Source organism: Puma concolor, chromosome E3 (genome assembly GCF_028749965.1).
Source record: "Puma concolor isolate L17-30 chromosome E3, mPumCon1.1.hap2, whole genome shotgun sequence".
NCBI lineage: Eukaryota > Metazoa > Chordata > Mammalia > Carnivora > Felidae > Puma > Puma concolor.
Window position 1 is genome coordinate 2196793 of NC_141682.1, and position 13668 is coordinate 2210460.

Consider the following 13668-nt stretch of genomic DNA (forward strand, 5'->3'; position numbering starts at 1 on the left):
AGCAGAATGAATCCAAGTACCCCATGTAGCCACATCCTCCAGCCAGGGAGGCGCACAGGACACAATAAAGAAAATTCTTTATTAATAATTCTAAGTACCAGCATGACAAAGTGGACAAAAGACACCACAAACAGAGGGAAGAGAGAAGCCTCGGGCTGGAAGACGATCCTTGAACGCACATAACAGGGTTAAAGATTAGAAGGTACCGCAACATATGTTAAAGGTTTAAAGATTAAACAGAGTACAAACAGCATGTACGCTCAATATGAGGCACAAGATAGGTAGGGGCAGCTCACTGACAGAGGAATCTGAGAGGCCCACAAACATAAAAAGACGGTCAGCTTTACTACTAATTAGGTATACTGGACATTTGTTATTATATTTTGGCCACTTGGCGTCTGAACCTTTCTGTCTGTGTTTCTCTCCTCTGAGAACCTTTTCCACGGTAGAAAGTACAGCGTCGGGCATGCATGTCCCAGCTGTGCCTGGCCAGGCTTCCCTCGGGGGCTGTGGGCTCCAGGTGATGACTCACGGGGGCCCCGGCACCTGCTCCCCACGTCTAAGGGGAGAAGGGGCCCGGCTTCCACCGGCATCCAGGGGCTACCGTCAGTGGTGCCGGGGTGTGACTGACACCTGTGACCCGGCCACGGGACAGTGCTATCCTCGCCGTCTGGCTCTCCGCAGACCTGCACGTTTCCGTCTACCTAGCTTTGAGCCTGGTTCCCCAGCCCTGCTGGAAATTCCAGGTGCTTTTGATAATTTTTCCCTTTCCGCTTTAATCAGAAATCTACTTACATCAGGGAAAGGCGAGTTCGAGCAATGAGGAGACAGAGACCCCTTTCTGCACGCGAGATGAAGAGACGTGGAAATATCTGGATGCCGGCAGAGGGAGTGTAAATTGGTAGAGATGCTTTGCAGGGCAATTTGTGGATGTCTGATAAAGTGGGACGCAGGTATCTTATGACCTGGAAATTCCACTGCTGGTCACATTTTCTAAACTACAGCTTGTGGCGACAAGTGCAACACTCTTCACCCTGGTGCTATTTATAAACCAAAAAGAAAAAAACCCAAAGTACTTTGATATCTATGTAGAATGAATAATAAATCCCACGTATTTATACACTGTATGAACTAGAACAGAACGTACCAAGTTGGAGAGATTTTGAAAAGGACACAGTGTTGCAAAAGGACATGCACGGTATACTATTTAACTATTTATGTTTATGTGGAGAGGGAACAGGCAGACACAAATGAGGACAGGTAGGGAGGGAATCTGAAGACAGGCGGAATGTGTCAATGTCAGCCTCCGGTTGTGACAGGACACTATAGCTGTGCCTCGTTAGGGGACACCGGGCCAACTGTTTCATCTCCCACAGCTGCATGTGAATCTGCACCAAATTAATAAAAATTTAATTAAAAAATACCAAACAATGTATGTATTATTTACAGAGACACGATAGCTTCTTTCCAGAAGAGGAGAGCAAATGAAATTTGGGAGCGATAGGCAGGGGACCAATCAAATTTCTCCCCCCTTGGAAAGAACATTTTCGAGGCAAATGCGACAAAATATTAACACTTAAAAAAATCTGCCTGTGGGCGAATGGATGAGTGTTTATATCTTGCTCTGTACTTCTCTTTGTGTTAAAAAATGCTGCAAAGATTGGGGCGCCTGGGTGGCTCAGTCGGTTAAGCGTCCGACTTCGGCTCGGGTCATGATCTCACGGTCTGTGAGTTCGAGCCCCATGTTGGGCTCTGTGCTCATAACTCAGAGCCCGGAGCCTGTTTCAGATTCTGTGTCTCCCTCTCTCTGACCCTCCCCCCTTCATGTTCTGTCTCTCTCTGTCTCACACACAAATAAACATTAAAAAAAATTTTTTAAATGCCACGAAGATTAGGTGAGCTGCTTAGAAAGGACTTACGGCAACGCATGGCTAGCAGTTGGCGCTCTGTAAATCCCTAGGCCTCCTGAGAATCGCTGCTCTATTAGCCGGCGAGGGTAAGGGCTGCAGAAGCTTGCTTGGCCCCGCGGATGCCTCATCACCACCTCCACTTTCCCCTCTTGCCAGCCCTCCTCTAGGAAGGAACACAGCAAAGGAACGGTGTCTAAGAGAGGCAGGCCAGCATGACGGAGGGGAGCAGTCCACACGTGGGGACACAGCTGTCCCTGCCTCCGCGGTCATCCCAAGGGCTGCGTGAGCTAATGCATGTTAAGCACACGGCGGGGCCAGACAGCTGGGTTCTGGTCAAGCCGGGTGCAGCCGGGAGCAAGGCAGAGATGCTCCCCCAAGGACCACCGTGATCTTGTTTCAAAGTCAGCTTCTCAACCTACGTTACAGTCAGGATCGGGCGAAGAGGAGATAAACAGCTTGTCCGAGGTCCCTGGAGTTGAACAGGGACTGATTGCTGACCATGCCCGGAGCTGGAACAGGTGCACCTCTGAGGCCGAGGGCAGAAGGGGGACTTGGTCAAGTGAGAAGGGAAGCAGTTTGGAGGAATTGGGGCCACATCGGACCCCTTGAGTCCTCCTATCCTCCCCCCCACCCCCATCCCTGCTCTGTGAGCTTAAGGACAGCCGCATTTAGACGAGACATCCTGGAGAAACAAGTGAGGAGCTCAATGCCTCGGGGAGCAAAGCGTCTCGGGCTTCTTAGGACGTCAGGAATTCAAAGAGGAAAGGCGTGACCAGCAGCCTCCAGTCGTCAGCGGCAAAGGGAAGGCCGAGAGCTCCCTCTGCAGGCTTCTTCGGTGACATGTTTGTCCTTCCACGGTGCCTTACACACAGCGGGGAACCCAGCACACTGTGCCCACGGAAGACCAAGGCTGTCAGCTCAGCGTCCTGTCCGAGGGTACCCAGCCAGCAGACAGGCAGACGGCCCCGAAATGATGGTTTCAATAATAACGCTTTTAATAAAACCATTTTATTGTGCTAAAGTATATATAACATGGAATGTGCCATCTTAACCTTTTGTCAGTGCACGGTTCAGTGGCATTAAAATTTATACTGTTGTGTAGACATCACAACTGTCCCCTTCCAGAACTTTCCGTCCTCCCACACTGAGACTCTGTTCCCAGTACACACGGACCCCCACCCCCTTCCCCAGCCCCCGGCACCAACATCTCCTTTCTGTCTCTGTGGTTTTGATGAGTCCAGAGACCCCTAAAGAGAGAGATCCTTCTGTGTCTGGCTTACTTCATTCAGCATCATGTCCTCAAGGTTCATCCACGTTGTAACAGGTGCCAGAATTTCCTTCCTTTTTAAGCCTGAGTAATATTCCACTGTATGGATATACCACATATTATTCATCCATCCATCAATCCTTCCTTCCATTCATCCATCCTTCGTTCCTTCCTTGTTTCCTTCGTTCATTCCTTCCTTCCTTTTAAATTTATTATTAAGAGAGACAGAGCATAAGTGGGGTAGGGCAGAGAGAGAGGGAGACACAGAATCCGAAGCAGGCCCCAGGCTCCGAACTGTCAGCACAGAGCCCGACGCCGGGCTTGAACACATGGAGTGTGAGATCATGACCTGAGCCGGAGTCGGATGCTCAACCAACTGATCCACCCAGGTTCCCTACACATGTGACATTTTTATTGGACAGCGCTGAAGTACTCTGCGGTAGGAGTAAGGCCATCACCGGCTATCAAACTTCATAAAAAGGTCAACATTAACACACGGGGCTCTCTACACCTGTGGTCCGGCCAAGATATCACATCCTTTATTTATCAATTTATTCTTTCATTTACTTGTTCAACCATGCACTCATATGAACAGACATCTCCAAACACCTGTTCCCTACGGGGGACTTTGTCAAGATCCAGAGCTCCCGAGAGAAGAAACTGTAGCTCTTGGTCCCGATCTTCCTGGGTGAGTGAGGTTTTCCCGCCTCTTACATTCCCCGGCCTTAGCATGGAACCCCACACCCTTCATCTTGCAAACCTAACTTATACGTTCAGAGTAAGCTGTGTGTATCATGTCCCTCTACCGCTAAATACTCAAGACACGTTTCCTTAGAACAGTGATATTCTCTTCCACCACCTCGGAACAGCCATCAGCTTCAGCAAATTTAACCCTGTTAATGTATTTTTATCTGATCTTCTGTTTGTATTCCGATGTCCTCAGCTTTGTCAGTTCAGTCCGTGACATGCATCAGAGCATGTTTTTTCCCTCCAGTACAGGATCCAGTGAAGATGAGGCATCGGAATCAGTTGTCACGTCTCTTTGGTCCCCTCTTTTGGCCCTTACAAGCAGGCGAGCAAATCGTGGTCCACAGGAGCATAAGGGTCCATCCACGGACACTCACTGGGTTAGTGGCAGAGCAGCTGCTACTCGTCCCAGTTGGCCACAGGGCTCGAAACTCTCGCGGCTCCCAGGACGGAGCTGTAGCCTCGTAACGGTGATGTCACGACCAGAATTTCACATTTATGCACACGGATGGTGGAAGCCTTCGGGGTCGTCATGGCAATAAGCCAACCCTGCTACACAGTTACTTTGGGAAAACATGCCATCATCCTACACAGTTGAGGATGCCCCACGCGAGACCTGCCCAGCCCAGCCCCCGATGCAGACAGTCTTCAGATGAGCTCGTGCGCGCGTGTGAGAACATTTTTCACAGCATTGTTTGCAGCACCGAACAAGGGAAAGAGCCCAAATTTCCAAGAGCCAGAGGAGGGACCCAGGAACTAGGATATGGTCTTCGGGCGCCAGGGTGGTTCAGTCCGTTGTGTCTAACTCTTTTTTTTTTTTTTTTTTTTTGACGTTTTTTTATTTTTATTCTTGAGACAGAGAGAGACAGAGCATGAATGGGGGAGGGTCAGAGAGAGAGAGGGAGACACAGAATCTGAAACAGGCTCCAGGCTCTGCGCTGTCAGCACAGAGCCCGATGCGGGGCTCGAACTCACGGACCGCGAGATCACGACCTGAGCCAAAGTCAGACGCTTAACCGACTGAGCCACCTAGGCGCCCCTGTTGTGTCTAACTCTTGATTTCGGCTCAGCTCACGATTCCGGAGTCATGGGACTGAGCCCCGTGTCAAGTGCTGCATTGAGTGTGGAGCCTGCTTGAGATTCTCTCTCCTCCTGCCTCTCACATGGCTCCCATGTGCACTCTCTCACTCTCTCTCTTTAAAATTAAAAAAAAAAAAAGGAAGAAAGAAAGTAAGATGTGGTCTATAATGGAATGTCACTCAGCAGAAATGAATGAGCTATGGTACGTGAAAATGAATTAATCTCAAAAACATAATGGGAAAAAAGCGAAAATTCCAGGAAAAGATGTACAAATAGGGATCATAAACGTGCATTCTGTTCTCTGGTGACGCACATTACTATACATCACTGTGTATGAAATATGTATTTTTTAGCTTATTTATTTTGAGAGAGAGAGAGAGAGAGAGAGAGAGGGAGAGGGAGAGAGAGAAGGAGAGAACATGTGAGCAGGGAGAGGGACAGAGAGAGAAGGAGAGAGAATCCCAAGCAGGCTCTGCACTGTCTGCATGGAGCCTGATGTGGGGCTCGAACTCACCAACTGTGAGATCAGGACCTCAGTCCCTTGAACCGAAATCAAGAGACAGGTGCTTAACCGACTGAGCCCCCCAGGTGCTCCTAAATAATGTATTCTTACATTTATAATGCCCTTGCCTGTCTTTATAGATTTATACTTCTACTATATATGGTATTTTAGACCATTTGTGGAGTGTGTATATATATATATATATAATTTGTATGATATATATATTAGTTTATATATATTAATATAAATGTGTTTACTCTAAGCTTTCTTATATATTTATCACTATACATATTTCCTCTCTGCATTTACTACATATAGTATTTTATACATATTTGTACGGACGTAAGTACCGTAAATACTATAATATATAAATATGCTATTTATGTAATAATTTTACTACTTATGTAATAAACATCATATAAAATACTATATAGAATTAAAATTCTACATGTAACACTATATACATTTTAGCCAGGTACCTGTTACATATACATCTATATTATAAACCTATAAAGACAGACAAGGGCGTGGTAAAGAAACCTTATCGCCCTTTCCGGACCGTTTTAAGTGTTTTACAAACTGGAGTCACAGGTGTAGGGACGGTCCGGCGTGGGGACCCCGGGGGACTTCTGCGCTCTGAGGACCACCGTTTGAGAACCGCGGGCCTGGCAGCTAGCTACCTTGGATCCTTCCCTCCGTGATTCTTTCAAGCGGATGGAAAAATCACAAGGCAAGTGCCGCTGCGTTCTGGAACCTGGCCTCTCTTCGCACGCACGCACACACAAAGCAATTCTGCAGGCGGAAGCTTGGAGAGCACCCTGCTGGTGTTCAATTTTCCCACAAAAACCGCTGGTTTTGTCTCTGTGTTCACTTTCCTTTCCCACCGCTCAGCTACCTCCTCCCCAAATGCGGGGTGCGGGGTAGGGGGAGGACGGACCGCGAAGGGGCACATCGCTGGACCCGCGGGAGGCCTGGCCTCGTGGGCGCGCAGATCTGTCGAAACTCCCCCAGCTGCCCACCCCGGAGGGCGGCTCACAGCCAGGAAGTTCAGCGCTGCATGCGGTCTGGCCATCTGGTGGGCGACCCGGGGGCGCCAGCCCTCTCCGCACTTCAAACGAAACCACATGCTGCCCGTCCACAGAGCACCATCAAAAGAGGGTGAGCCCAGGGGCGCCTGGGTGGCGCAGTCGGTTAAGCGTCCGACTTCAGCCAGGTCACAATCTCGCGGTCCGGGAGTTCGAGCCCCGCGTCAGGCTCTGGGCTGATGGCTCAGAGCCTGGAGCCTGTTTCCGATTCTGTGTCTCCCTCTCTCTCTGCCCCTCCCCCGTTCATGCTCTGTCTCTCTCTGTCCCAAAAATAAATAAACGTTGAAAAAAAAAAAAAAAAAAGAGGGTGAGCCCAGAGCCCCTGCCTGGTCTGCCTTCCTTTCTTCCCCCGTTCTGGCACAGACACCTCCTTCCCACTCACAATCGCGACCCACACGCTCACAGCCACTAGAATGAGCCGTGGCGATGGCAGCATGCATTTCCCTGATGCCTCCCCTCTGTGCAGGGGAGTCTCTCACCCCAGGCCCATGGCCACGGGACGGCAGATCCACGTCAGGCCATCGGCCCCGTAAGGGCTACCACTCACCAAGCACGCTGTAAGGGGTCACCGAGCACTCACTATGTACCAGGCCCTGTTCTTTAACTAGCGTAAGAGATGGGCAAATGTCTGATTTGTTCGAAATCAGATTTGTCACAATAAATCTGATAATAAGCCTTCACTCACTGGCTAACCAGGAATCCAATTTCCCATTTTGTTTTTTAGGGGAAGTCCTACAGGCCGTTGTGTTTGGGCCTCAATGCTGACAACACAGCCCAGGCAGGCCCATGGCTGGGAGGTGAGGGGGGACGTCAGCCCCCTCTGGCGCAACAGGGCTCCCGAGACTTTGCCGAGGGGGCAGCAAGGATGCCAGACACCCCCCTGGCCACCCCGCTGGAGACCCTGCCACCTTGGGCTCTCCCTCACCCCTGTCCTTGCCTCCTGGGCTGAGGGACTAGACACTTCCCAGCTCTGAGCCTCTTTCTAAAACCCAGGAGTGACCTCCACCCTTCGGATCCCAGTGGGCCCTCTTGAAAATACTCTTTCTTTTCAGATAAGCCTATAGGAAAAGAAAGGCAGAAGTTATCCACATTATCTTCCGGGGAGTCCTCCCTAGCCTAGGAGCTGCCTACTGTTATCACCCAGCTTCAGGCAAGAAAGCAGGCTCAGTGAGAGTAAGTGAACTGCCCACATCAGGCGGCAGGCGGCAGGCGAGGGAGGCACCCTGCCCTCCCTGCCCCGAGCCCTGGGCTTCCCCCGGGGGTGGGGGCGTGGCAGAACATTTAGCCCATCAAACTCACGGTTTCATGGGAGCCCTAAATGTCTCCTTCCAATGAATTTACATTTTGGGGGGCCTGGGTGGCTCAGTCAATAAAGCATATGACTTTGGCTCAGGTCATGATCTTGTGGTTTGTGGGTTTGAGCCCCACGATGGGCTCTCCTCTGTCCGTCGGAGGCTGCTTGGGATTCTCTCTCCCTCTCTCTGCCTCTCCCCTGCTCGCACGCTCTCTGTCTCTCAAAAAATAATCTTACAACAAAAAATGAATTTACATTTTAAAATCAGGTTTTGAGCTGTTAACTTTCCGGGCCCAGGATGGATGGTGCCGCCTCTGCCCGTGTGCCATCACTGCTGATCCCTGCAAGTGCTCCAAGGGACCAGAAACTGTCCCCCAGTCCCCACACGCTGCCCACCCGGGCTCCGTCCTTATTTCCCTGTTCCTTCTCGCCCCAAACGAGGGTGACTACGCGGCCCCAGCCGATCTGATGTGTCCTTTTTTTCTCTTCCTTGTTCTTCTTTGTCCCCATCTCGCGGTTCTCCAAACGGAGGCCTTCTGCTTCAGGAAGTGTTACGTTGGGTTTGCCTCGCCTACGTCGTCCTCTTTAATCATCCAACGGCTAACGGATGGAAATGAAAACACTACCTCTGGCAGCACAGCAACTGGCCACACTGCCTGGCAGCAGAGGAGCCGCGTGGCCCGGGGTCCTGAGTCTGGCCCCGGGAGTGGGGGGCGGGGTGCTTCCCGATGGATGGACCGCAGCGCAGCTAGCTGCCGACCTGAGGAGCTGGGTGTAATTAAAGGCCCTAACAGCAACTCTGCCCACGCGTCAAGTGTATTTCTGACCCTCAAGGAGGGCGGGAGGTGTGGAGGCAGCCCACCACCACGGGGGACGGCAGGCTGGAGGCTCCGCCTCTTCCCGGGCAGGCAGCCTCCCCCGGATGTTGGTGGCGCAACGCCTCCGTGACGTGGCTGTAGCACACGTGACTCGGTGGGCTACACTGGGCGACTCCGAATGGAGGCAAACCCCAAATAAAGAGCATTCACACCGTGTGGACAGACATCTGCTGAAGCATGCTCATTTTGGTAAAAGACAGGCCATCATCCAGACGTCGGCAGTAGGACTGGGCCGCTGTGGTGCATCTGGAGACGTTCTGATGGAGAGAAAGGGCGCACGCCGGCCAGGCCAGCGGGACGTGCAGAAGGACAGCTACTGGCAGAGGAGGTCTTGGGCGTCCACAGCTCCACTTGCGAGGCTCCTGGGTGGCCGCCACCAAGAGGGACAGTTTTCCCAGGTGTTCCCGGTCAGTCGCTCAAGGACAGACACCCGGGCAGCTAATCGGGTTATTCAAAGTACAGGCGTATCAGGGATGCTGCAAGTTTGCTTCCAGACCTCTGCAGTAAAGCTCAATCAGAATGAAGTCAGTCAAATGAATTTTTTCGTTTCCCGGGGCGTATAAAAATCTGTGTTTACACTACGATGTAGTCTAGTAAGTGTGCAATGGCATGATGTCTAAAAAAACAGGTACCTACTTTAATTTAAAAATACTCTATTGCTGGGCCACCTGGGGGGCTCAGTCGGTTGGGCATCTGATTTCGGTTCAGGTCATGATCTCACCACTCATGAGCTGGAGCCCTGCGTCAGGCTCTGTGCTGACAGCTCAGAGCCTGGAGCCTGCTTTGGATTCTGTGTCTCCCTCTGTCTCTGCCCCTCCCACACTCATGCTCTGTCTCTCTCTCTCTCAAAACTGAATAAACGTTAAAAAAAAATTAAAAATTGTATGGAAGCCAATTTGACAATAAATTATATTAAGAAAATAACATCATTTATTCTTGTTAGAAAACACACATTTACTGTTGAAAACACAACAGAATAATAAAGACAATTAAAATCACCTACAATCCAGTAACCCCCCCAAAAAATTAAAAATTTAAAAATAAGGGGCGCCTGGGTGGCTCAGTCAGTTAAGTGTCTGACTTCAGCCCGGGTCATGATCTCACAGTTTGTGGGTTCATGCCCCACATCGGGCTCTGTGCTGACAGCTCAGAGACTGGAGCCTGCATCAACTTCTGTGACTCCCTCTCTCTCTCTGCCCCTCCCCTGCTCATGCTCTGTCTCTCAAAAATAAATAAATGTTGAAAAATTTAAAAAAAAAATTAAAAATAAACATATCTTATTGCTAAAAATGCTAACCATCACCCAAGCCTGCAGCGGGCTGTAACCTTTCTGCCGGTGGAAGGTTTTCCTGGAGGCCGCCGGCTGCTGACCGTCAGGGTGGAGGTTGCCGGAGGCTGGGGTGGTTCTGGCAAGTTCTGAAATGAGACGATCAAGTCTGCTGTGCTGACTCTTTCCCAAAAGGCCCCTCCGTAGCGTGCGATGCTGTTCGACAGCATCGTACCCACAGGAGAACTTCCTTCACGCCTGGGGTCCAGCCGCTCACACGTGCTGCGGCTTTAGCGACTCCGTTTACACGCTGTTCTCAACCCTTTGCGGTCATTTTGACCGTCCGAGCGGCGCCTTCACCAAGAGTGGGTTCCAGCTCCAGAAACCTCACTGGCTCACCCGGAAGGAGCGGGTCCTCGTCTGGTGAAGCGTGAGACGGAAGCTGTCCAGCCCCACCCGCAGGCTCCACCTCTGGTTCTGTTCTCTTCCTGTTCCCCACATCTGCATGGACTTCCTCGCCCGTGTCCCGAACCCCTCGAGGTCATCCCTGAGGGCTGGCATCGCCTTCTGCCAAACTCCTGTCACAACTGACATTTTGGCCTCTTCCTGCGAATCACGTACGTTCTTAGTGGCATCGAGAACGGTGACTGCTTTCCGGCAGGTTTTCTGGCATCGAGAAGGGTGACTGCTTTCCGGCGGGTTTTCGGCGGACTTTTCCCACCAGAGGAAGCACTATCCGTGGCAGCTACAGCCTTACGAAGTGCGCCTGTTAAAGAAGTCTTGAGGACCGAAACAACTCCTCGGTCCACGGGCGGCAGGACGGATGCCGAGTCCGGCATGAACACCACGCTCGTCTCACTGCCCGTCTCACTGCCCGTGTCCGTCCGAGCTCTCGGGTGACCAGGGGCGTCGCACACAGACGCGCTGCCATCCGGGCGGCGGTGTCCCGTCGGCAGAGGACAGGCAGCGCCCACTCCGCGTGCTCGCTCGGGGCCCTGGGACTCGGGACGGGTCGCTGGGCACTGGCCCCGGCTTGCGGTCACCGGCTGCTGCGTCAGCCCCGGACGGGAGGGTCGGCCGGTCCCTTGAGGCTGGGAAGCCAGGTGCCGACGTCTCTCCAACGACGCACGTCCTGATGCACGTCCTCGACCCGTGTGGCATGCGGGCCCCTTGGTTAACGGTCACAGCTGGATCTTCCGTACCCCCTGCGGCTGCGTCTACACCGCCGTGCACTCTTCCGTCTTGGACACGGCCTCTGCTGGCTTCAGACTCTCCTCCCGCAGCTTCCTCCCGCCTCGGCCTTCCTTCGTGGAACTGAGGCAGTCAGCGCGTGGCTCTGGGTTAGGCTGTAGCTTACGGGGATGCCGTGGCTGGTTCGCTCCTGTGTCCCGACCGCTAAAACGGGGAGGCTGATTCTTTCCCATGCTAATTTCCTTCCGGAGCGTGTCCTTTGCGCCGACCTCCCGGCTAAGCCTCCGGGGCGAGGGGCCCGGTTTCCGGTTTCCGCCTTCCTCACCGAGCTTGCTCGTCCGTAGCTCATGATCTGACGTCAGAGACGCGAGACTCTTCCTTTCGCTGGGACCCCAGGGGCCTCTGTAGGGTCATTACGTGGCCCAGTTTCAGTGTTGCTGTGTCTCGGGAAACAGGGAGGCCCGAGGACGAGGAGGGAGATGGGGGAGCGGCCGGTGGGGACAGCGGTCAGCACACACACGGTTATGGATTGTGTTTGCCCTTACGTGAACGCGGTTCCTGGTCCCCAAAACAATCACGATGGTAACGTCAAAGATCACGGTCACAGATCACCGTGACACATTATAACAAAAAAACATTGGGAGAATTATCAAAATGTGACACAGAGACACCAAACGAGCAAACGCGCCAACAAACTTGCTCAAGGCAGCCACAAACCTCCAATTTGTGGAAACCAAAATATCTGTGAAACACGGTAAAGCGGGGCACGACATCACGGAGCACGTCCGTGCAGGAACAAGGATTCCCTGCCCGGACCTCAGGTTTTCCTCTCTCTCAAGTAAATCTTATTTTTGCCTTGGTTTGTTGGCCACAAGGGTCTATTAACTCTGTCCCTCAAACCAGTACATGTGGTTTGCACGAGGGTAACACCCACACATCTGAGTTATTCTTTGATAATCCACACTGAGGTGAAAAAGGACACGAATCTATGTACCGACGCAGATAGATCTTCCGATAAATTAAGTGAAATAAAGTGTATTACGGTGCATGTAGCATGCTGCCACTTATACATGAACTGTCAATTAGTTTTTTTTTAAAGGCCAGGAGAAGAAGAACAAAAAACAAATAGAAAACGAATAGTAAAATGGTGGACTGGATCCCGACTGGAGCTATAATTACATCGGGTGGAAATGAGAAAAACACTTCCATTCAAAGCAAAGATGAACAGATTGGATTCAAAAAGTAAGGTCGCACTACACACTGTCTGTAAAACCCTCTTTAAATAACATGCTATATAGAGATTACAAGGAACACCAACGGGGTGGCTAAAAATAACAGAAATTTATTCTCTCAGTTCTGAAGGCCAGACATTGGAAATCAAGGCATCAGCAGGCTTGTTTCTTCTGGATGCTCCGAGGGAAAACCCCTGCCCGCGCCTCTCCTAGCTTCTGGTGGTTGCCCACAAGCCTTGATGTTTCTTTTCTTAGCCTCTGGACTCACCGTTTCTTCGGTCTCCATCCTCACATGGCATCCTCTTCTGTTTCTTTCCAGATATCCTCCTTCCCATAAGGACCCCAGACATTGCACTGGGGCCCTCTCTAATCCAGTGTGACCTCACTCAACTTGATGACATCTGCAAAGACCCTTTTTCCAGTTAAGGTCACATTCACAGGTACCGGGGGCTGAGACTCGGACTTGACTTTTCAGGGGACACAATCGGATCCATGACGCTATGCAAACATCAATCAAAAGCAGGCTGGAAGTTACTATAATAGTATCAGACACAACAGACTCCAGACCGAGACATATCACCAGGAATAAAAATGGTAGAGGGGGCCAACTCATCAACAAAGGCAAAGCAACCCTCATTGTGTCTGCACCTGCTCCAGAACTCGACATCCCATGAAGGAAGGGACAAGACAAATCCTTCAGTAGAATCGGAGGTTTCAACATCTCTCTGAGCAACGGTAGAGCCAGCACAGATCAAAAATCTTTTAGAAGAGTTGAACAACGCTAACCATCCGCCTGGCCTGCCGTATACAAAACACTCCACCTGTATGCTCCAAGCGCACGAGGAACATTCACCAAGGTGGACCGCACTATGGCCATAAAACAAAATCTCAAATTTTAAAAAGGATTGACACGATACAAAGTATGGTCTCTGGCCACCAGGTAAATACGCAAGAAACTAATTTTGGAAACGCGTCTGGAAAATCCTCAAGTATTTGGAAATTGACGACACATTTCCAAATAAACCATGGGTCTGAGAAGAAATCATAATGGAAATTAGAGAACATTTTCAGGGGCGCCTGGGCAGCTCAGTTGTTTAAGCATCTGACTCTTGGTTTCGGCTCAGGTCATGATCTCAAGGTTCATGCGTTCAAGCCCCGAGTGGGGCCCTGCGCTCACAGTGTGGAGCCTCCCTGGGGTTCTGTCTCTGCCCCTCC

At 51.2% G+C, this 13668-nt stretch overlaps 1 protein-coding gene across 2 annotated transcripts in view; it reads right to left on the reverse strand.

Moving 5' to 3' along the window:
• SNX8 (sorting nexin 8) overlaps positions 1 to 13668 on the reverse strand; it is a 68387-nt gene that overhangs the window by 51910 nt on the left and 2809 nt on the right. The window contains exon 1 of one of the 2 annotated variants that reach the window (XM_086691854.1): positions 796 to 818. The exons of the other annotated variant lie outside the window; for it this stretch is intronic. The gene's annotated coding sequence lies outside the window, so the exon portion shown is untranslated. Of the gene's footprint in view, positions 1 to 795; positions 819 to 13668 lie in introns of those variants that run through there. 2 annotated transcript variants of the gene reach the window in all.